Below are 22,295 nucleotides of genomic sequence, written 5' to 3' on the forward strand. Positions count from 1 at the left end.
AGCTGCATGGTCTGAGTATACTACCACCTTAGTACCAAGTAAATAGGCTCAGAATTTATCCAGAGCAAAAAAATAGCCAGAAGCTCTTTTTCAGTGGTGGTATAATTAGACTGAGCAGCGTCTAAGGTCTTAGAAGCATAAGCAATTACGAATGGATCCTTACCTTCGCGCTGAGCTAGTGCCGCTCCTACTGCATGGTTGGGGGCATCACACATAATCTCAAATGGCTGGCTCCAGTCTGGTCCTCTCACAATCGAAGCTTGAGTTAAGGCGATCTTCAGCTGATCAAATACATTCATGCAATCCTTACTCAATTCGAACTCAACATCTTTCTGCAGTAGTCTGGATAAAGGCAATGCTACCTTACTGAAGTCCTTGATAAATCTCCTGTATAATCCTGCATGGCCAAGGAACGAACAGACTTTCCTCACGGAGGAGGGGTAAGGCAAACTAGAAATGACATCTACCTTTGCTGGATCTACAGAAATACCAGTATTAGAAACTACATGTCCTAGTACAATACCTTGTTTTACCAAAAAGTGACATTTTTCAAAATTTAAAACAAGGTTTGAACTAACACACCTCTCTAATACTCTAGCTAAACTATCCAAGCAAAGGCTAAATGAATCACCATATACGCTGAAATCATCTATGAAAACTTCCATACAGTTCTCAATAAGATCTGAGAAGATACTCATCATGCATCTTTGGAAAGTAGCTGGTGCATTACATAAGCCAAAAGGCATCCTTTTGTATGCATATGTTCCAAAGGGACATGTAAAAGTAGTCTTCTCCTGATCTTCAGGAGCTATATGAATTTGAAAATAGCCTGTATAACCATCTAAAAAGCAGTAATGTGATTTACCTGACAGGCGATCAAGCATCTGGTCAATAAATGGCAAGGGATAATGATCCTTGCGAGTAGCTTGGTTGAGATGCCTGTAATCAATGCAAACACTCCATGAATTCTGCACTCTAGTTGTCAGGAGCTCTCCATGCTCATTCTTTACTGTTGTGACTCCAGACTTCTTGGGCACCACTTGCACTGGGCTGACCATTCACTGTCTGAGATGGGGTAGATGATATCTGCTTCAAGTAGCCTGGTCACTTCTTTCTTGACAACTTCTAAGATGGTGGGGTTCAGTCTTCTTTGGGGTTGATGGATAGGCCTTACTCCCTCTTCTAAAAATATTCTGTGCTCACAAACTTGAGGGCTGATGCCTACTATATCCGCTAAGCTCCACCCAATTGATTTCTTGTGTCTTCTCAACACACTAAGCAGTTGCTCCTCCTGTTGGGAAGTGAGTTCCCTTGTAATGATAACTGGGAGCTTCTAATTATCCTCAAGGTAAGCATACTTAAGGTGGGGTAGAAGGGGCTTTAATCCCAATTTCGGTTTATGGCTAGGCACTTGATCATCTAGAGCCAGTGATGGTTGTAACGTGTCTTCATCTTGTCCGGGGGGTGTCCCCACACTTGCATCTTGCTCCATGTGCCTCTCTTCTACTTCCTCCTGGTGAGCTACAGCTACTGTCTCATCAATGATGTCGCATTGGAAGATGGAATGATCTTCAGGAGGATGCTTCATAGCTTCATCCAGATTGAAGCTCATTGCTCTGCCATCTATCTCAAAAGAATAAGTTCCTGAGAAGGCATCCAGCTTGAATTTTGAAGTCTTCAGGAATGGCCTTCCAAGCAGGATGGATGATGGTCTTCCTGAGTCATTAGGGGGCATTTCCAAAATATAGAAGTCAATAGGAAATGTGAGCCCCTTAATGCTCACCAGCACGTCCTTAGCAATTCCAACCATAGAGATAATGCTTTTATCTGCTAAAACAAAACAAGCTACTGACTTTTTTAAGGGAGGGAGCCTCAAAGCATCATATATAGACGCTCCTAAATCACACATACAGTCAGGAAATTTCACACCATCTATAGTAATAGTAATCATGCATGGACCTAGGTTACTGCATTTTTCAGGTATATCACCCACTAATGCAGAAATGGAACTACCTAGAGGAATAGTTTCTAAATTCTATAATTTATCTTTATGCATGCACAAATCCTTTAGAAATTTAGCATATTTAGGTACCTACTGAATGGCATCAAAAAGTAGAATGATTACCTCAACCTTTTTGAATATTTCTACCATTTTAGGGTCTAGTTCCATATGCTTTCTGGACTTCCTAGCAAGGTGTGAAAATGGGATAGGAATGGTGCCACTTGCAGCTTCTGCGTCCCTTGGTGCTCCATTCCTTGGTTGAGCTGCTTCTTCTTCAACCAAGTCTTGTACTACACCCTCTTTTTCAGCATCATCTGCCTCCATAATGCCTTTAACTTGTATGTTTTCCTCTGAGCTTGGCTCCTGATGATTCCTCTCTTGTAGTGTGATTTCAGACCTCAAAGTGATGGCATTGATGCCACCCTTAGGGTTGGGTATAGGTTGAGAAAGAATTGTACTAGAGCTTGAAGGTTGAGTGTTGGAGGTACTCGACGATCCCATCTGAGAGACGAGAGCTTGTATAGCAGAAGTCAGACCAGTAAGTGTGTTTTCCATGGTCGTTTGTCTTTGTGCAAGAGAGTGAAGCAACTCGCCATTAAGAGAGGAAGATGGGTAAGTGATTTAAGGGACCTGCTATTGGTTGTTCTGAAGCGCTTGGGATTGCCTTTGGTGAGGTGCTCTATAAGGCTGGTTTTGATTCTGCTGTCTATTGTTGTTGTTTCACCTCTGATTTCCATTGTTGTCTCTGGCTCCTCTATTGTAGTTATCTCTCCATCCCTGGTTGGAATTTTCTCTCCACCCCTGGTTGGAGTTGTCTTGCCATCTTTGATTGTGGTTTCCACCTTGGTTGTAATTGCTGCCTTGTTGATTGTATCCTTGATTCAAGTGGTCATAGAAATTATGAGTAGCTGCCACGGTGTTGTTTTCTTGTTGGAGCTGCGGACACTCATCAGTGTAATGAGTATAATCAGCACATATTCCACATACTCTTTGAGGAACCAACTGTTGACTTTGTTGTGGTGAGGGAGGCTGAGGTTGTTGTTGATTCAGCTGTATCTGCTTCAGTAGGTTGGTCATCTCACATACAGCTTGTGTGAAAGCAGTAGTTTCACTGCTAGAGGAGACCTGTGCAACAGCCTTGGGGCGGTTGTTCCTGTGCCTGTGATTCTGAGTAGACTCAGCTAGGTCACATATTAGTTGCCACACTTCATCTGCAGTCTTGTACTTTTTCAAGGAACCATTACTTGCACCATCTAATGTGGTCTTATGCCGAGGCTTCATGCCTTAAGTGAAGTAGCTGATCAACACCAACTTGTCAATCATGTGATGGGGGCATGCGTCCAGAAGATTCTTAAAGCGCTCCCAATACTCATAAAGAGTCTCCGATTCGCCTTGAATAATGCAAGAGATCTCTTTTCTTAGTCTATCTGTAACATCAGCTGGAAAGTATTTTTCCAAGAATTCTCTCCTGAGCGTATCCCAGTTAGTAATGGTCACTTCAGGTTGAGTGTAGTACCACTCCCTCGCCTTTCCCTCAAGAGAAAATGGGAAGGCGGTTAGCAGGATTGAAGTTTCATTTGCACCATGATGCCTAACAGTAGAACAGGCTGTTTGAAAATCCCTGAGGTGCTTGATAGGCTCCTGAGCAGGTAAGCCATGAAACCTGGGCATTGACTAACTAGAAACTAAAAAGATATGATTCTAGAGTTTAAAGATTGAACCTTTCTTACTAGGCAAGTAACAAACTTAAAGATTTTTGAATCAATCACATTAATTGTTAACATTAATTTTGAAAATATGAAATAGAAATAAGAAAAAGATTTTTGAAAATCATTTTGGAATTTTCGAAAATTATGAAAGAAAAATGAAAAAGATTTGATTTTTGAAAAAGGTTTGAAAAAGATAGAAATTTTAAATTGAAAATTTTTCTTGACTAAAAAAAAAGATATGATTTTGAAAATCTTTGACTAATTCAATGCAACTTTCGAAAATTAGGAGTAAAATAAGGAAAAGATATTTTTTTTTTATTTTTGAATTTTAATAAGGAAAGAGAAAAACATCAAAAAGACTCAAGACATAAAAATTTTGGATCAAAACAAAAGAACTATGCAAGAACACTTTGAATGCAAAGATGAACACCAAGAACACTTTGAAGATCATGATGAACATCAAGTATGTAATTTTTGAAAAAATTTTAATAAAAAAAAATATGCAAGACACCAAACTTAGAAATTTTTGATATTTAGACACTAAGAATTCAAGAATGTATATGAAAAACAAGAAAAGACACAAAACAAGAAATTTTAAAGATCAAACAAGAAGACTTATCAAGAACAACTTGAAGATCATGAAGAACAAGAAAGAAACTCAATGCATGTGTTTTCGAAAAATTTTTAAGAAAAATAAAAGGATGCAATTGACACCAAACTTAAAAATTGACACAAGACTCAAATAAGAAACACAAAATTATTTTTGATTTTATGATTTTATTAAATTTTTTTTTGGATTTTTCGAAAATTATTTTGGAAAAACGAAAAAGAAGAAATTTTTTTTGTATTTTTCGAAAATAAGAAATAAAAAGCTTAAATTAAAATAAAATTACCTAATCTGAGCAACAAGATGAACCATCAGTTGTCCAAACTCGAACAATCCCCGGCAACGGCGCCAAAAACTTGGTGCGCGAAATCGTGATCTTCAACAATGGCGCCAATGGCTTGGTGCTCTCAAACGTGAATCACACTTTGTCACAATTCTGCACAACTAGCCAGCAAATGCACTGGGTCGTCCAAGTAATAAACCTTACGTGAGTAAGGGTCGATCCCACGGAGATTGTCGGCTTGAAGCAAGCTATGTTCACCTTGTAAATCTCAGTCAGGCGGATTCAGATAGTTATGGAGATTTGATAATCAAAACATAATTGAAATATAAACTAGGATAGAGATACTTATGTAATTCATTGGTAAGAATTTCAGATAAGCGTATAGAGATGCCTTTCGTTCCTCTGAACCTCTGCTTTCCTGCTGTCTTCATCCAATCATTCCTACTCCTTTCCATGGCAAGCTTTATGTAGGGCATCACCGTTGTTAATGGCTACATCCCATCCTCTCTGTGAAAATGGTCCAATGCCCTGTCACTGCATGGCTAATCATCTGTCGGTTCTCGATCATACTGGAATAGGATTTACTATCCTTTTGCGTCTGTCACTACGCCCAGCACTCGCGAGTTTGAAGCTCGTCACAGCCATCCCTTCCCAGATCCTACTTGGAATACCACAGACAAGGTTTAGACTTTCCGGATCTCAAGAATGGCCGTCCATAGGTTCTAACTTATACCACGAAGATTCTAATATCTCGGACTCGGTCCTCTGTATTAGATATCTAAGAGATACTCATTCTAGCTTGTTTGCATGTAGAACGAAAGTGTTTGTCAGGCACGCGTTCATAGGTGAAAATGATGATGAGCGTCACATAATCATCACATTCATCATGTTCTTGGGTGCGAATGGATATCTTAGAGAAGGAATAAGCTTGAATTGAATAGAAAAACAGTAGTACTTTGTATTAATTCAGGAGGAACAGCAGAGCACTACACCTTAATCTATGGAGTGTAGAAACTCTACCGTTGAAAATACATAAGTGATAAGGTCCAAGCATGGCCGAATGGCCAGCCCCCAAAACAATCAAAGGATCAAAAAATAATCCAAAGATGTAATTACAATAGTAAAAAGTCCTATTTATGCTAAACTAGTTACTAGGGTTTACAGAAATGAGTAAATGATGCAGAAATCCACTTCCGAGGCCCACTTGGTGTGTGCTTGGGCTGAGCATTGAGCTTTACACTTGTAGAGACTTCTCTTGGAGTTGAACGCCAGTTTGTAACCTGTTTCTGGCGTTTAACTCCACTTTGCAACCTGTTTCTGGCGTTTAACTCCAGAATGCAGCATAGAACTGGCGTTGAACGCCAGTTTGCGTCCTCTAAACTCGGAAAAAATAAGGACTATTATATATTGCTGGAAAGCCCTGGATATCTAGTTTCCAACGCAATTGAGAGCGCGCCATTTGGATTTCTGTAGCTCCAGAAAATCTACTTTGAGTGCAGGGTGGTCAGAATCCAGCAGCATCTGCAGTCCTTCTTCAACCTCTGAATATGATTTTTGCTAAAGTCCCTCAATTTCAGCCAGAAATTACCTGAAATCACAGAAATAAACACAAACTCATAGTAAAGTCCAGAAATGTGAATTTTAATTAAAAACTAATAAAAATATACTAAAAACTTACTAAATTATACTGAAAACTATGTAAAAACAATGCCAAAAAGCGTATAAATTATCCGCTCATCAGCTCGCACCTCCTCCTTGAACACTTTGTTGTCTTGGATTTCCTTGCATATGCCTTCAAGTAGAGTCTCAATCCTTGAGAGCATATCTTCGGATGGTGATGGTGGGTTGAGATTAGAGGGGTGAGAAGGGCCATTTTGGTTTTGATATGGATGTTAGGTGGTATTGTTGGATGGGTGCTGATATGATCTCTATGTGGAATGTTGGTGAGTTGCATTTTGGTTGGGGTTGTGACGTCTCTGATCTTGGCCTTGATCTTGTTGATTTCCCTACCTGAAGTTTGGGTGGTTCTTCCAACTAGGATTATAAGTTCTGGAGTATGGGTCCTGGGCCTGCCTGGGTGAGTTCCCAATATAGTTGGCTTGTTCCCAGTCACCCTCTTCCTCTGTATTCACTCCTTCTTGAGCTGCTGATGAAGTGGTGACTTCTTGGTTTCTTTCCATCTTCTTGGTGAGGTCAGCTAGCTGCTTAGTGATCATCTTGTTTTGAGCCAGTAGCGCATCCATGTTGTTTAGCTGCATTACTCCTCTAGTATTGCCCCTTTCATAAGCATAGAAATAGTCATTCTCAGCTACAGTCTTGATGACATCTATGGCTTCTTCAATGGTTTTCTTCTTGTTCAGAGATCTCCCTGATGAGTGGTCTACTGCCTTCTTTGATTCATAAGAAAGACCCTCATAGAAAATGTGTAACTGCACCCATTCATTGAACATGTCTGGCGGGCACCTTCTTGTTAAGTCCTTAAACCTCTCCCATGCTTCATAGAGAGTTTCACCATCTTGTTGTCTGAAGGTTTGTACCTCAGCTCTCAACCTGTTGATTCTTTGAGGAGGATAAAATCTCGTCAAGAATTTGTTTACCACATCTTCCCAGGTTGTTAAGCTCTCCTTCAGGAAGGATTCCAGCCATTTGGATGCTTTATCCTTGAGTGAGAAGGGAAATAGAAGCAGCTTATAAGTGTCAGGATGAACACCATTAGACTTCATAGTATCACATATCCTTAAGAAGGTGGTGAGATGTTGATTGGGGTCTTCTTGGGCACTCCCTCCGAATGCACAGTTGTTCTGGACTAAGGTGATGAGCTGGGGTTTTAGTTCAAAGTTATTGGCATGTATGGTTGGCTTTTGGATGCTACTTCCATAGTTTCCTGGGTTTGGATTGATGTAAGAACCTAGAACTCTTCTCTTTTGCCCATCATGATTTACTGGGCCTTCTCTGGCATGGTTGTAAGCTTCTTCTTCATGATGGTTCTCCATATTCTCCTCCATATTTGGTTGAAAATACTCTTCCTCTTCCTCATCACCAACGACTCTCTTTCCTCTTGCTTCCCTCCTTAATCTAAGGAAGGTCCTCTCATGTTCAGAATCAAAGGAAGTTGAAGCTCCGCTTCTTCTACCTGTCATACAACCAACAAAGCAAAAAGCAAGAAGAAGACGAATAAAGAAAATACTCTTGTTAGAATGACTATTAGTGTGAGTGGTGCAATATATCAAACAGTTAGTGGGTTAGTGAACTGAATTGTAAACAATGAAGAAAATACAACAAACAGGTAGGGGAAAAAGGGACAAAAATAATTAAAACTGAAAGTAAATTAATCAGATGGAATTAAACAAAACAAAAGAAAATTGCTCAATCTAGTTATCCTCCAATTTAATCATTGTCGATACAAAATCAATCCCCGACAACGGCGCCATAAACTTGATGCACGGAAACTTGTCTCTCAACAAATTTCCCTCGGCAAGTATACCGAATTGTCGTCAAGTAAAAACTCATAATAGAGTGAGGTCGAATCCCACAGGGATTGATTGGTCAAGCAACTTTAATTAGAGGAATGTTCTAGTTGAGCTAAGCAGAAATTGAGTTGAGGAATTGCAGGAAATTAAATGCTGGGAAAGTAAATAACAGAAAGTGTAAATGCTGGAAATAAATGGCAGAATGTAAATGGTGGAAAGTAAATTGCAAAATCTTAAATGGGGATATGGGGAGATGAGCATAAAAGTAAATGGCAGAAGATAAAGAGAATGGGTAAGATCAAAAATAGGGGATTCATTGGGCTTAGGAGATGTTGCATTCTCCAGATCAAGTTCATTCTCATCTCTTCCTCAATCAATGCATTCATTGATCTCCTTGGCAATCTTATGTGATTGGATTCCAATTCCTTGGCAATTCCAATTCCAATTCCAATCTATCTAAGCTTGAACAATTGCCCAATTCCTTGATTTAATTTCTCATGGGAAGAGATAAAGTTTGGTCACTGATTATACCACATGCATTCCCAAGTCAAAGTGTTGGTAGGATTATATGTCACTATATCCATCCAAACCCTAATTTGGTCCAGCATGAGAAAGCATTTCTAGCATGATCTCCTCATTCCTCTTCCATGGTTCTGAGGAGATCCAATTATGGAGAGATTCTCTTCCAAGATAGCTAACCAAATGGATGAAGAACAAAAGCTTTCTAGTAAAATCAAGAGAAAAGAAAGAGGAAGAATAATGAAAACTATTATTGATCCATCAAATTACAACAGAGCGCCCTAACCCAATGAAAAGGGATTTAGTTGTTCATAACTCTGGAAATGGAAAGAAAAAATGAAAAGTACATTCTCAAAATATAAACTAGAAGTTGCAGAGAAAGTAAAAATACAGAGTGTAGTTCTCAAGTCCTGAATCCCTTTTCAATTCAAAACTCTCCCTATATATACTACTCTTCAGATCTTCTAGTTAGCTCTTCAAGTCTTGGATATGGGCCCTTGATCTTCAGTTGAAGCAGTTACAGTCTCTAGTGGGCTCAGCTTTGCTTGCAAAGAAAGTGTGAGTTAAGGATGATGGGAAGTTAGTTAGGACGTTAGTGGCATTAATGTTAAGTGTAAATTTGGGTTCGAGAGCGTTAGTGACGATAACTTTGTCACTAACATTCCAAACTAGTTCATCCACGTTAACTTCAACGTTAGTGGTACTAACGTAACCACTAACGTGGCCTCTTAGCCCTTCGCAAACATTATTGGCACTCACCTTTACCAATAACGTTACTCTTTGTCCCTTTCTTCCACGTTAATGGTCCACGTTAGTGTAACTAACGTGGCCCTTAACGTGGGCATGCTCAAGCTTCGAGAGCATTACTGACATTCACCTTTGTCACTAACGTTTCAAAGTGCCCCTTTTTCCCATGTTATTTCTCCATGTTAGTGTAACTAACGTGGCCACTAACGTGGGTATGCTTGCCATCTCCAACATTAGTGACAAAGGTGAGTGTCACTAACGTTGGCCTATTATTCATTGCTCTATGTTACTTTTCACGTTAGTGGTCTTAACGTGACCACTAATGTAGGCAATCTAAGCTTGGCCTGGCGTTAGTGACAAAGGTGAGTGTCACTAACGCTTGCGACCTCTTCTTTACTCCACGTTAGAGTCCACGTTAATTGGATTAACATAGCTCTTAACGTGACTTAGTGTGGGGTTAGTGGTGTTCACTTTCACCACTAACGTTGGAGCTCCCCTTTCTTCCACGTTAGTTCCCACGTTCAACTAACGTGGGTTATGATGTCATTCGAGGGCGTAATTGGTGGTAACTTTACCACTAATGTTGCAAGCTTGCTCCCTTTCCATGTTAGTGGTCACATTAGTGAGACTAACGTGGCTCCTAACGTGGCTCTTCTTTGCTTCCTTTGTCCTGAAATCAAACAAACAAGGTGCATCAAAGCTTTGTTTCAAGTCATGAGATCATGCACCATCCATATTATCATTCAATTCATGCATAATTCTCATGATATCATGTAAAGTTCACAATATTTGCTTGAATCAAGATGTAAGTGTCTATTTACCTAAAACTTGCTTATTTACTAAGAAAATGCAGGAAACTATCCTAAAAGAGTAAAGAAAAAGGTCAGTGAAACTGGCCAAAATGCCCTGGCATCACTTGCCACTCTTCTGATGGTGGTGGCCATTTTGGTCCTTAGAGAATGGTTAGAAAGGTCTTGGATTGCGGATTTTGGTGGCCTACACTTTTCAACGATACATCCCTCTTTTGTAGTTCTTGTCCATAATGCCTTAGGTTTGGAAATATTTCCAAGAAGAATGAGATACCCTAACAAACTATGTTTTTTTGCGAAATTTTTTATGTTTGGGGTATTGACTTCATGGGCTCCTTTCCAAACTCTAATGGTTTTATATATATTCTGCAAGCTGTTGATTATGTTTCCAAGGGGGTGGAGGTGATCCCCACTCGAACTGATGATGCTAATGTGTTTCTTTCTTTTGTTCAGAATAACATTATTTGCCGTTTTGGATCACCACGAGCAATCGTGAGTGATCAAGACTCTCATTTTTGCAACAAAAGGATGACATGGTTGATCAAAACTCTCATTTTCACAAAGTGGCCACAGCATATCACCTCCAAACAAATGGCCAAGCCGAAGTCTCCAATCAGGAAATCAAGCACATATTGAAAAAGATTGTAAAGCCTCATAGGAGGAATTGGAGTTCTAAGCTCGGAGATGCGCTTTGGGCCTACCGGACGGCTTATAAGATGCCGATTGGAATGAGCCTGTTTTGGTTGGTCTATGGGAAGGCTTGCCATCTTTCATTGGAAATAGAGCATAAGGCTTATTGGGCCGTAAAAGAATACAAGTCAGGTTTGGGGGGGGGGCGGAATCAAAAGGAAGTTACAGTTGGTGGAGCTTGAGTGTCTTCGGTTGGAAGCCTATGAGAATTCAAGGCTCTACAAAGAGAGGATGAAAGCGGTGCATGATAGAAACATCAAAAGGAGAGAGTTTAGGGCTGGGGACCTAGTCCTCCTCTATAACTCAAGATTGAGGTTAATGACAGGCATGTTAAGATCAAGATGGGAAGGACCTTATAGGGTGGAGAAAGCTGAGCCATATGGTGTCTTCCATTTGAGTCACCGTTCAAGCCCCACAATTCTCAAGGTTAATGGTCATCGTCTAAAGCTTTACCATGGAGAGAAGATGAAAAGCAACAAAGAGTTTGAGGTGTTTCTTCTTGAGGATGCACCCAAAGGCGAAGAGATTTGAGCTCATGACCGTCCAACTTAAGGACGTTTAAGAAAAGTGCTAGGTGGGAGACACCCCACCATGGTATGATCGTCCAACTTGATTTTGTGAGTTTGCTCAAGTATGCTTGTTTTGTTTAAATTATTGTTGAATTGCTCATGAGGAGTTCATTGATAGTGGTTTGGTTGAATTGAGATGTTGAAGAAATACTTAAGGTTGAGTGTTCTATGAAGTTTTGGATGCTTTTGAACTTTTTAGCATGTATTGCTACCAATTTGCGCTATAATTGCTCCTCCTCATGTGTATTGAAAAAAAAAGGGGTCATCCACACGCAAGCATGCTATACGCGTACGCGTCGGCGCGGTTACACAACTCCTGGTACAAAAACCAGAGAGTTGTGCCTACAACCCACGCGTATGTGTGGGAGACGCGTATGCATCGATTGCGAATTTCGGACTCTCTGGTACAAAAACCAGAGAGTTATGACCACTATATGCCCATTTTGTGCCAGCGGCATAACTGCGACCCACGCGTAAGCGTGGGCGTGATGCACGGAAAACTTGTCTCTCAACAAATCTCCCTTCGGCAAGTGTACCGAATTGTCGTCAAGTAAAACTCACAATAGAGTGAGGTCGAATCCCACAGAGATTAACGGATTAAGCAATCAATGGTTAATTGATTATCCTAGTTAGACGAATCCTAATGGAGTGATAAGTAACAAGGAAATGTAAATTGACAAAAAAGTAAAGAAAGCAATAAAGTGCAGAAAAGTAAAATGACAAGAAAAGTAAATGTAAGAACTAAAAATAAAATGAACATTGGGATCAAGAGATATTGCAATCCTCCGGATCATGTTCATTCTCATCTCTTCCTCAATCAATGCACTCATTGATCTCCTTGGCAATCTTAAGTGATTGAATTACAATTTCTTGTAATTCAATCTCTCAAATCTTGATCAATAGCCAATTCCTTGGTCAATTGCTCATAGGAAGAGATGAAGTATGGTCACTGATTATACCACATGCATTTCCCAAATCAAGTGTTGAGAGGATTATAGTCACATATCCATCCAAACCCAATTTGGTCCAGCATGAGAAAGCATTTCTAGCTTGATCTCTTCATTCCTCTTTCAAGGTTCAAAAGAGATCCAAGTATGAATAGCTTCTTTTCCAAGATAACTACCCAATTGGATGAAGACCGAAAGCTTTCAAATAAAATCAAGAGAAAAGAAAGAAGAAGAAGAATAAGAACTACAATTGATCCATTGAATCACAATAGAGATCTCTAACCCAATGTAAAGAGTTAGTTGATCATTGCTCTACTAAAATAGAAAAGAAAGAAAGTGCAGAAAAGTAAAGGTGAAGATTCAAACTGAAATTGAAAATTCAACATTCATAAATGAAAATTACAACTAAAAGAAAGAGAAGGAAACGTGTGTGAGGGGTGGGAGTCCGAAGACCCCTCTTCAATCCCCCCTTCCAGAATTTCCAGGATGCCTTCAATGTAAAGACTAAGGCCTTTATATAGGCTCTCCTAAATTACAAAATGAAATTAAAAGCAAATTACAATTAAATGAAAATTCCTATTCTAGATGCTTCTTGTGGTCTTGATTTGTTGACAATTGTGGGCTTGCTTGCTTGAGCTTTGAAGTGGACTTGAGAGAGAAGTGAGTCAAGTTGAGGTCCAGGTGCTAATGTTAGTGCTAAAGTTAGCCACACTAACGCTACAAGTGTGGCGTTAGTGCTAAAATTATTGTGGCTAACGTTGCACTTGCTGCCCAGTTGGTGTTTTTGGGGCTTAAAAGATGCCTCTTGTTTTTACTCTAATTTCATGCCCACTATAGATTATTATATATCGTTGGAAAGTTCTGAATGTCAGCTTTCTAACGCAACTAGAATCACCTCAATTGGACCTCTGTAGCTCAAGTTATGCTCCTTTGATGTGGACATGGTCGCTGGCATAGTTGCCAGCGTTACTGGAAAACTTGAGTGCCAATAACGCTAGCGATCAGGGCTTTATTATTGCCAGTTTCTGGAGCTCAAACCTAGTATCCACCCCATACTATTATATATTTTTGGAAAGGCCTGGATGTCTACTTTCCAATGCCTTTAGAAGCGCATCATTTGGAGCTCTACAACTCGAGTTACACTTCTTGGAAGGTGAAGAGGTCATTTGGCCTTAATACAGGTTGATACCATGTTTATCATTACACTTTCGGGGCAGGTTTTCTCCCTCAAATTTAGTGTCAACCATGTAGTGCCATATATTCTTGGAAAGCTCTGGAATCCTACTTTTCAATGCCACTGGAATCACCTTATTTGGAGTTTTGTGGCTCAAGTTATGCGTGTTTGAAGAAGGCATGGTCAGGCTGCCAGGTGGGACTTTTGCCCACGTTAACTACCACATTAACTAAGTTAACGTGGGAGTTAACGTGGCTCATAGTGGCTTGTGTGGGCTCATTCCAACGTTAGTGACAATGTTGGGTGTCACTAACGTTGGCGATCACCTTCCTTCTTCACGTTAGCTCCCACGTTAACTAGGTTAACGTGGGAGTTAACGTGGTTTATTGGGGCTTGTGTGGGTTCCTTCCAACGTTAGTGACAATGTTTGGTGTCACTAACGTTGTCGACCACCTTGTTTCTTCACGTTAGCTTCCACGTTAACTAGGTTAACGTGGGAGTTAACGTGGCTTATTGTGACTTGGCCAACGTTAGTGATAAAGTTGAATGTCACTAACGTTGGCTTCCCCTTTACTTCTTAACGTTAGAGGCCACGTTAACTAAGTTAATGTGGCAACTAACGTGGCCACTTATGAGCTTGGTCCAACGTTAGTGATAATGTTAAGTGTCACTAACGTTGGCTCCATTTCCTTTCTTCAAAGTTAATGCCACTAACTTTTCTCACTAACGTTGGGGCTTTCCTTCCTTCCACGTTAGTGCCCACGTTAGTGTAACTAACGTAGCCACTAACGTGGCTTCTTCTCTTCTTCTTTTGACCTGAAATCAATCAAACAAAGTGCATCAAAGTCTTGCTCTTAATCATGGGATCATGCATCATCCAGTTTATCATATAATTCATGCAAAATTCTCATGAAATCATGTAAAGTGCACAATGTATGCTTGAATCAAGATGTAAGTGAATATCTACCCAAAACTAGCTTATTTTCCAAGAAAATGCATGAAACTACCTTAAAAACAGTAAAGAAAAGGTCAGTGAAACTGGCCAAAATGCCCTGGCATCACAACACCAAACTTAAAGCTTCCTTGTCCCTAAGCAAGTACTGGAACAAAAGAATGGTGAATGGAATGCCAAAAGAAATGAGTCATTCTTGTGGAAGTCATGTCCCTGGTTTTATGGTGGTTTCATGCATAGCAACTTAGGTTCATTCCTGGCTTTCAGACCTTTATCATGTCCTAAAACACTCACTTTGATTGCATCCCATGAGACTTTTATTCATTGATCCTTTTATTGTCATTTCAGGGTTTATTTGTGTTCTTAAGCTAAGTGCTCTGTAAGGGGGCAACCTTTTAGAATAAGCTTTCAGCTAACACTCCCGAACCAGTTGGTTCAAGGTGCTGGGTGTTGAAGCACCCCTAAGGACTTACTTGCTCAAGTCTCTCCCCCATACATACACACCACAGGCATATGGTTTATTTATTTTCTTTTCTTGAGACCTTGGTGTCCAGCACCTCTTTGGGTTACTAAATGCTCTGTAGTGAGGGTTACTCTTGATAGTGGACTTTCAGCTGATAATCCCGGGTTAGTTAACCCAAGTTACCAAGTGATAAAGCACCCCAAAGAGCTTATTCATCTAAGTAGATCCCTCACACAGCAGCACCACAGACACATGCTTCAAGATTAAAACCATTGGTGCCTAGCCTTATTGCTTACCTTTTTTCTTTTATTCTTCCACTTTCATTGTTCTTTCCCTCTTTCTTATTAGGATCTTCTTATTTAGCTAGTCTCATGGGGTGTGTCTCAAGCATAGTATTCATGACAGATAGTTGTCTTCCCACCCTTGTGGTTGAACCAACTTAACTAACTTATGACCACACCACAAACTCATGAACTCATTCCATAGTATGAACTCTACTCTGCTCTTTTAAAAACACTCATTCTCCTTTCATTTGATTCAAAAAGACAAGCATACAAGTAAGTAAGGAGATGATGCAGTAATGACATTCAGACTAGCAAACACAGCCCTAATCAACAAAAAGCTTAAAAGACAGAATTGACATGCTTATTCACAAGGAGAAATCACACATGCATACAAAGAAAATATAAGACAATCATGCAAATTAAAGTGCTAGAAATAAGTAAGAGGAGTAAGGAACTTTACCACCTTGTATTTTATCTTCATTGTTGTTGCCCTTTTCCTCCTATTCTTCCCCTTCCCACACCAGACATAGAATGATTGCTTATACTCAAGCAACAATTAAAACAGTGGTGACGAGGTTTATGATGGATCATGAATGTCTTAAAATAAAGTATGAGTATGCATGTGTTTTAGCAAGCAAGATTATGGATCACAACAAAAGCACAAGAAGTAAAACAGAGACAATGTGATTGCATTAATAAGTGGTGTTGGCATGGTACTTTGCATGAAAATTAAGTGCCAACACCAAACTTAGTGTGCCACTGTCAATTTAGAATGTTGCAAGTACCCAGTGAAGATTGAAAATCAAATTGTTGCATGGCAACACCAAACTTAGAGTGCAATCATATGCCAAATTATTGAAAGTAAACTAAGCAAAGCAAGAAAATATTACCTACGGTTGTGTTGCCTCCCAACAAGCACTCTTTTAATGTCATTAGCTTGACATGTTGTTCACGACTTTCTTCCTCTTCTTCCAGTTTGTTAAGAGGAATGACCTCAAGAGGAAAGAGGAGCCAGTTAATGCCCCTTGTTTTGAGTGCCTCTCCCCAGCAAGCCTTCTTCTGTTGTTAGCTTGAGTAAACTTGCTTGTTGGGGTAGGGGTGGGATGGCTTTTGGTTGACCTTTTCTTCTTTATGAATATTGTCCTTCTTTTCTTGGTCACCATCCTTTTGTTAGTGTTCATGTTGATTGCCTTTACCACCTTGATTTCAGGATTTGGGTATTGTATGATGGGTGGAGCATCCTCTTTATCAAGAACCTCTTGAATTGGTGGTTCAATGAACTCACCCTCTATGCAACTCTCTGTTTCATTGGAGTGTGGGCTCCCTTGATTGACTTCCTCCCTTTTTCTTGACCTTTGAATGAACTCCTCTATTTTTGGAGAGAATGGAGTGATTTCTCTTTGTGATCTCAGCTCTTCAATAAATTTTTCTTCAGAATAGAGTTGTGCATTCTATCTCAATTTTTCTTCATGGTCTCTTTCTGCTATTTTCTCCTCTTTGATTGTCTTCATTATTTCTTCAAGGAGGAGTTCTATCCTAGCAAGTCTATCTAAAAGTGGTTGGGTAGGTTGTAATGGTTGGGCGGGGTTGGTTTGTGAATGGAATTGGTTGTTTTGTGGTTGTGTGTTCTGAAAGTGGTATGACTCTTGTGGGTAGTGGATTGAGTTTTGTGGATGGTGAAATGAATTGTATGGATTTGGGATAGACTTTTGTGCTGAGGCATACTCAAATGATGAAGAATTTAGGTATGTAAAACTTGGAGGTGAGGTTGTATAATTGAGAGGTGATGGCTCTTGATGAATGGGGTATGAATGAGTGAAATCTCTTTGATTATGATCTTCCCAGCCACAACTTGAGTAGTGATCAATTTCACCAAAATATGGACCATTTTGTGGCTCTGGAAAGTACCCCATTTCATGTTCTTGATACTCCCACCCACCATGAGCATAGTAAAGTGAATCATTATGTGGTGGTGGAGAGTTTCCCATGAAATATGATTGACTAAAATATGATGGATGCTCCTTTCTTTCCTGCAGAAAGCTCTGTCTCAAACAATAATCACCAAAAGAAATTGGAATCTCCATTGTCACAGATGAGGAAATTCCCAGTGAGGTAATATCACAAACAGTTAGTTAGCAAAAGAAAATAAAGAAACAAAAGAAAACAAAGACAAAAGAAAAGTGTCTAATCTAGTAAATCAATCAACCGGTAGTTTGTTAATCACAATTAATCCCCGGCAACGGCGCCATAAACCTGATGCATGGAAAACTTGTCTCTCAACAAATCTCCCTTCGGCAAGTGTACCGAATTATCGTCAAGTAAAACTCACAATAGAGTAAGGTCGAATCCCACAGAGATTAACGGGTTAAGCAATCAATGGTTAATTGATTATACTAGTTAGACGAATCCTAATGGAGTGATAAGTAACAAGGAAATGTAAATTGACAGAAAAGTAAAGAAAGCAATAAAGTGCAGAAAAGTAAAATGACAAGAAAAGTAAATGTAAGAACTAAAAATAAAATGAACATTGGGATCAAGAGATATTGCAATCCTCCGGATCATGTTCATTCTCATCTCTTCCTCAATCAATGCACTCATTGATCTCCTTGGCAATCTTAAGTGATTGAATTACAATTTCTTGTAATTCAATCTCTCAAATCTTGATCAATAGCCAATTCCTTGGTCAATTGCTCATGAGAAGAGATGAAGTATGGTCACTGATTATACCACATGCATTTCCCAAATCAAGTGTTGAGAGGATTATAGTCACATATCCATCCAAACCCAATTTGGTCCAGCATGAGAAAGCATTTCTAGCTTGATCTCTTCATTCCTCTTTCAAAGTTCAGAAGAGATCCAAGTATGAATAGCTTCTTTTCCAAGATAACTACCCAATTAGATGAAGACCGAAAGCTTTCAAGTAAAATCAAGAGAAAAGAAAGAAGAAGAAGAATAAGAACTACAATTGATCCATTGAATCACAATAGAGATCTCTAACCCAATGTAAAGAGCTAGTTGATCATTGCTCTATAAAAAGAGAAAAGAAAGAAAGTGCAGAAAAGTAAAGGTGAAGATTCAAACTGAAATTGAAAATTACAACTAAAAGAAAGAGAAGGAAAAGTGTGTGAGGGGAGGGAGTCCGAAGACCCCTCTTCAATCCCCCCTTCCAGAATTTCCAGGATGCCTTCAATGTAAAGACTAAGGTGTTTATAAAGGCTCTCCTAAATTACAAAATGAAATTAAAAGCAAATTACAATTAAATAAAAATTCCTATTCTAGATGCTTCTTGTGGTCTTGATTGGTTGACAAATGTGGGCTTGCTTGCTTGAGCTTTGAAGTGGACTTGAGAGAGAAGTGAGTCAAGTTGAGGTCCAGGTGCTAAAGTTAGCCAAACTAACGCTACAAGTGTGGCATTAGTGCTAAAGTTATTGTGGCTAACGTTGCACTTGCTGCCCAGTTGGTGTTTTTAGGGCTTAAAAGATGCCTCTTATCTGTGCTCCAATTTCATGCCCACTATAGAGTATTATATCGTTGGAAATCTTTGAATGTCAGCTTTCTAACACAACTAGAATCACCTCAATTAGACCTCTGTAGCTCAAGTTATGCTCCTTTGAAGTGGACATGGTCGCTGGCATAGTTGCCAGCGTTACTGGAAAACTTGAGTGCCAATAACGCTAGCGATCAGGGCTTCATTATTGCCAGTTTCTGGAGCTCAAACTTAATGTCCAACCCATACTATTATATGCTGTTGGAAAGCCCTGGATGTCTACTTTCCAATGCCTTTAGAATCATATCATTTGGAGCTCTACAACTCGAGTTACACTTCTTGGAAGGTGAAGAGGTCAGTTGGCCTTAATATAGGTTGATACCATGTTTAACATTGCACTTTCGGGGCAGGTTTTCTCCCTTAAATTTAGTGTCAACCATGTAGTGCCATATATGATTGGAAAGCTCTGGAATCCTACTTTCCAATGCCACTGGAATCACCTCATTTGGAGCTTTGTGGCTCAAGTTATGCATGTTTGAAGAAGGCATGGTCAGGCTGCCAGGTGGGACTTTTGCCCACGTTAACTAAGTTAACGTGGGAGTTAACATGGCTCATAGTGGATTGTGTGGGCTCATTCTAACGTTAGTGACAATGTTAGGTGTCACTAACGTTGGCGATCACCTTCCTTCTTCACGTTAGCTCCCACGTTAACTAGGTTAACGTGGGAGTTAACGTGGTTTATTGGGGCTTGTGTGGGTTCCTTCCAACGTTAGTGACAATGTTTGGTGTCACTAACGTTGTCGATCACCTTGTTTCTTCACGTTAGCTTCCACGTTAACTAGGTTAACGTGGCTTATTGTGACTTGGCCAACGTTAGTGATAAAGTTGAATGTCACTAACGTTGGCTTCCCCTTTACTTCTTAACGTTAGAGGCCACGTTAACTAAGTTAATGTGGCAACTAACGTGGCCACTTATGAGCTTGGTCCAACGTTACTGATAATGTTAAGTGTCACTAACGTTGGCTCTATTTCCTTTCTTCAAAGTTAATGCCACTAACTTTTCTCACTAACGTTGGGGCTTTCCTTCCTTCCACGTTAGTGCCCACGTTAGTGTAACTAACGTAGCCACTAACGTGGCTTCTTTTCTTCTTCTTTTGGCCTGAAATCAATCAAACAAAGTGCATCAAAGTCTTGCTCTTAATCATGGGATCATGCATCATCCAATTTATCATATAATTCATGCAAAATTCTCATGAAATCATGTAAAGTGCACAATGTATGCTTGAATCAAGATGTAAGTGAATATCTACCCGAAACTAGCTTATTTTCCAAGAAAATGCATGAAACTACCTTAAAAACAGTAAAGAAAAGGTCAGTGAAACTGGCCAAAATGTCCTGGCATCAGGGCGACGCGTACGCGTCGGTCGCCAATGTTGCCATCCACGCGTGTGCGTGACGGACGCGCACGCGTCGCTTGCACCTCAGCCGATTCCTGGTACAAAAACTAGAGAGTTGGGCCTACTTTATGCCTACTTTGTCACCGAGGCACCACTTTGTCCACACGTGCATGTCCTGATGAGAGGATAATTTATACTCTTTTTGGCATTGTTTTTGCATAGTTTAGAGTATATATTTTAATTACTTTTTATTATATTTTTATTAGTTTTTATTCAAAAATGATATTTCTAGACTTTACTATTAGTTTGTATATTTTTCTGTGATTTCAGGTATTTTCTGGCTGAAATTGAGGAATCTGAGCAAAAATCTGATTCAGATGCTGAAAAAGGACTCCAGATGCTGTTGGATTCTGACCCTCCTGCATTCGATGTGAATTTTCTGGAATTATAGAAGTCCAATTAGCGCGCTCTCAATTGCTTTGGAAAGTAGATATCCTGGGCTTTCCAACAATATATAATAGTCCATACTTTGCCCGAGATTTGATGGCCCAAACTAGCATCCAAAGCCAGCCTAAAACATCTTAGCGTAAAACGCCCAAACTGGCACCAGAATTGGAGTTAAACGCCCAAACTAGCAGCAAAACTGGCGTTTAACTCTAGGAACAGCCTATGCACGTGAGAGCTTCAATGCACAGCCCAAGCACACACCAAGTGGGCCCCGGAAGTGGATTTCTGCACTATCTGCACTTAGTTACTCATTTTCTATAAACCTAGGTTACTAGTTTAGTATAAAAACTACTTTTAGAGATTTATTTTATATCTTTGATCAATCATATGCTATCATAGACCATTGTTTACGTTTTGGAGGCTGGCCTCACCGCCATGCCTATACCTTTTTCACTTATGTATTTTCTACGGTGGAATTTCTACACCCCATAGATTAAGGTGTGGAGCTCTGCTGTTCTTCATGAATTAATGCAAGTACTATTGTTTTCTCTTTCAATTCATGCCTACTTCTTCTCCAAGATGTACTCTCGTACTTAATTCAGTTAAGTCAAAATGAAGGGGTGACCCGTGACAATCACCCAATCTTCGTTACTCGCTTAGCCAAGATCCGCGTGCCTAACAACCACAAAGTGGCCTACATGATGTTCAACGTAGTCATTAGATGATAGCCAGAGTATATTCTCTTGGATATCTAATACACGGACCGAGTCCGTGAGATTAGTATCTTCATGGTATAGGCTAGAATCATTGGCAGCATTCTTGGGATCCGGAAAGTCTAAACCTTGTCTGTGGTATTCCGATTAGGATCCGGGAAGGGATGACTGTGACGAGCTTCAAACCTGCGAATGTTGGGCACAGTGACAGTGTGCAAAAGGATCAATAGATTCTATTCTGATGCTAGCGGGAACCGACAGATGATTAGCCATGCGGTAGCTGTGCCTGGTATTTTTCATTCGAGATGAGAAATCTGACAGTTGATTAGCCGTGCAGAAACCGTAGAGGACCATTTTCACTGAGAGGATCTTACAGCTTGCCATGGAAGGGAGCATGCATGATTGGAAGAAGGCAGTAAGAAAATAGAGGTTCAGAAGCAACAAAGCATCTCCAGACGCCTATCTGAAATTCCCACCAATAAATTACATAAGTAACTTTATTTTATTTTATGTTTTATTTATATTTTAATTATCAAAACCTCATAACCATCTGAATCCGCCTGACTGAGATTTCCAAAATAACCATAGCTTGCTTCAAGCCGACACTCTCCGTGGGATCGACCCTTACTCACGTAAGGTTTATTACTTGGACGACCCAGTGCACTTGCTGGTTAGTTGTGCGGATACGTGAAAAGTGTGAATCACGATTTCCGTGCACCAAGGTTTTGGCGCCGTTGCCGGGGATTGTTCAAGTTTGGACAACTGACGGTTCATCTTGTTGCTTAGATTAGGTAATTTTATTTTATGTTTAAGCTTTTTAATTTTATTTTATTTTCAAAAAAAAAATTTGTTCTTCAGAATTTTTATGAATGAATTCTAGAGTTTCATGAGATGTGTTAAAACCTGGCTGGCTGTTAAGCCATGTCTAATCTCTTGGACTGAGGCTTCCACTTCTCATTGACATACTTGTATATTTTATGCTAAAGCTTGGCTGGCTATTTGGCCATGTCTAATCTTTTGGACCGA

The 22,295-nt window shown here is 39.8% G+C and overlaps 2 non-coding genes across 2 annotated transcripts; both read left to right on the top strand.

Moving 5' to 3' along the window:
• Window positions 1-3,319: 3,319 nt before the first annotated feature.
• On the top strand, window positions 3,320-3,427 carry LOC112773487 (small nucleolar RNA R71). Its single transcript, XR_003188034.1, has one exon. It is a non-coding gene; the product is annotated as a small nucleolar RNA R71 (small nucleolar RNA).
• Window positions 3,428-7,049: 3,622 nt separating this feature from the next.
• On the top strand, window positions 7,050-7,153 carry LOC112773535 (small nucleolar RNA R71). The gene has a single exon (XR_003188082.1). It is a non-coding gene; the product is annotated as a small nucleolar RNA R71 (small nucleolar RNA).
• Window positions 7,154-22,295: the final 15,142 nt, after the last annotated feature.

Source organism: Arachis hypogaea, chromosome 18, assembly GCF_003086295.3.
Source record: "Arachis hypogaea cultivar Tifrunner chromosome 18, arahy.Tifrunner.gnm2.J5K5, whole genome shotgun sequence".
NCBI classification, from domain to species: domain Eukaryota; kingdom Viridiplantae; phylum Streptophyta; class Magnoliopsida; order Fabales; family Fabaceae; genus Arachis; species Arachis hypogaea.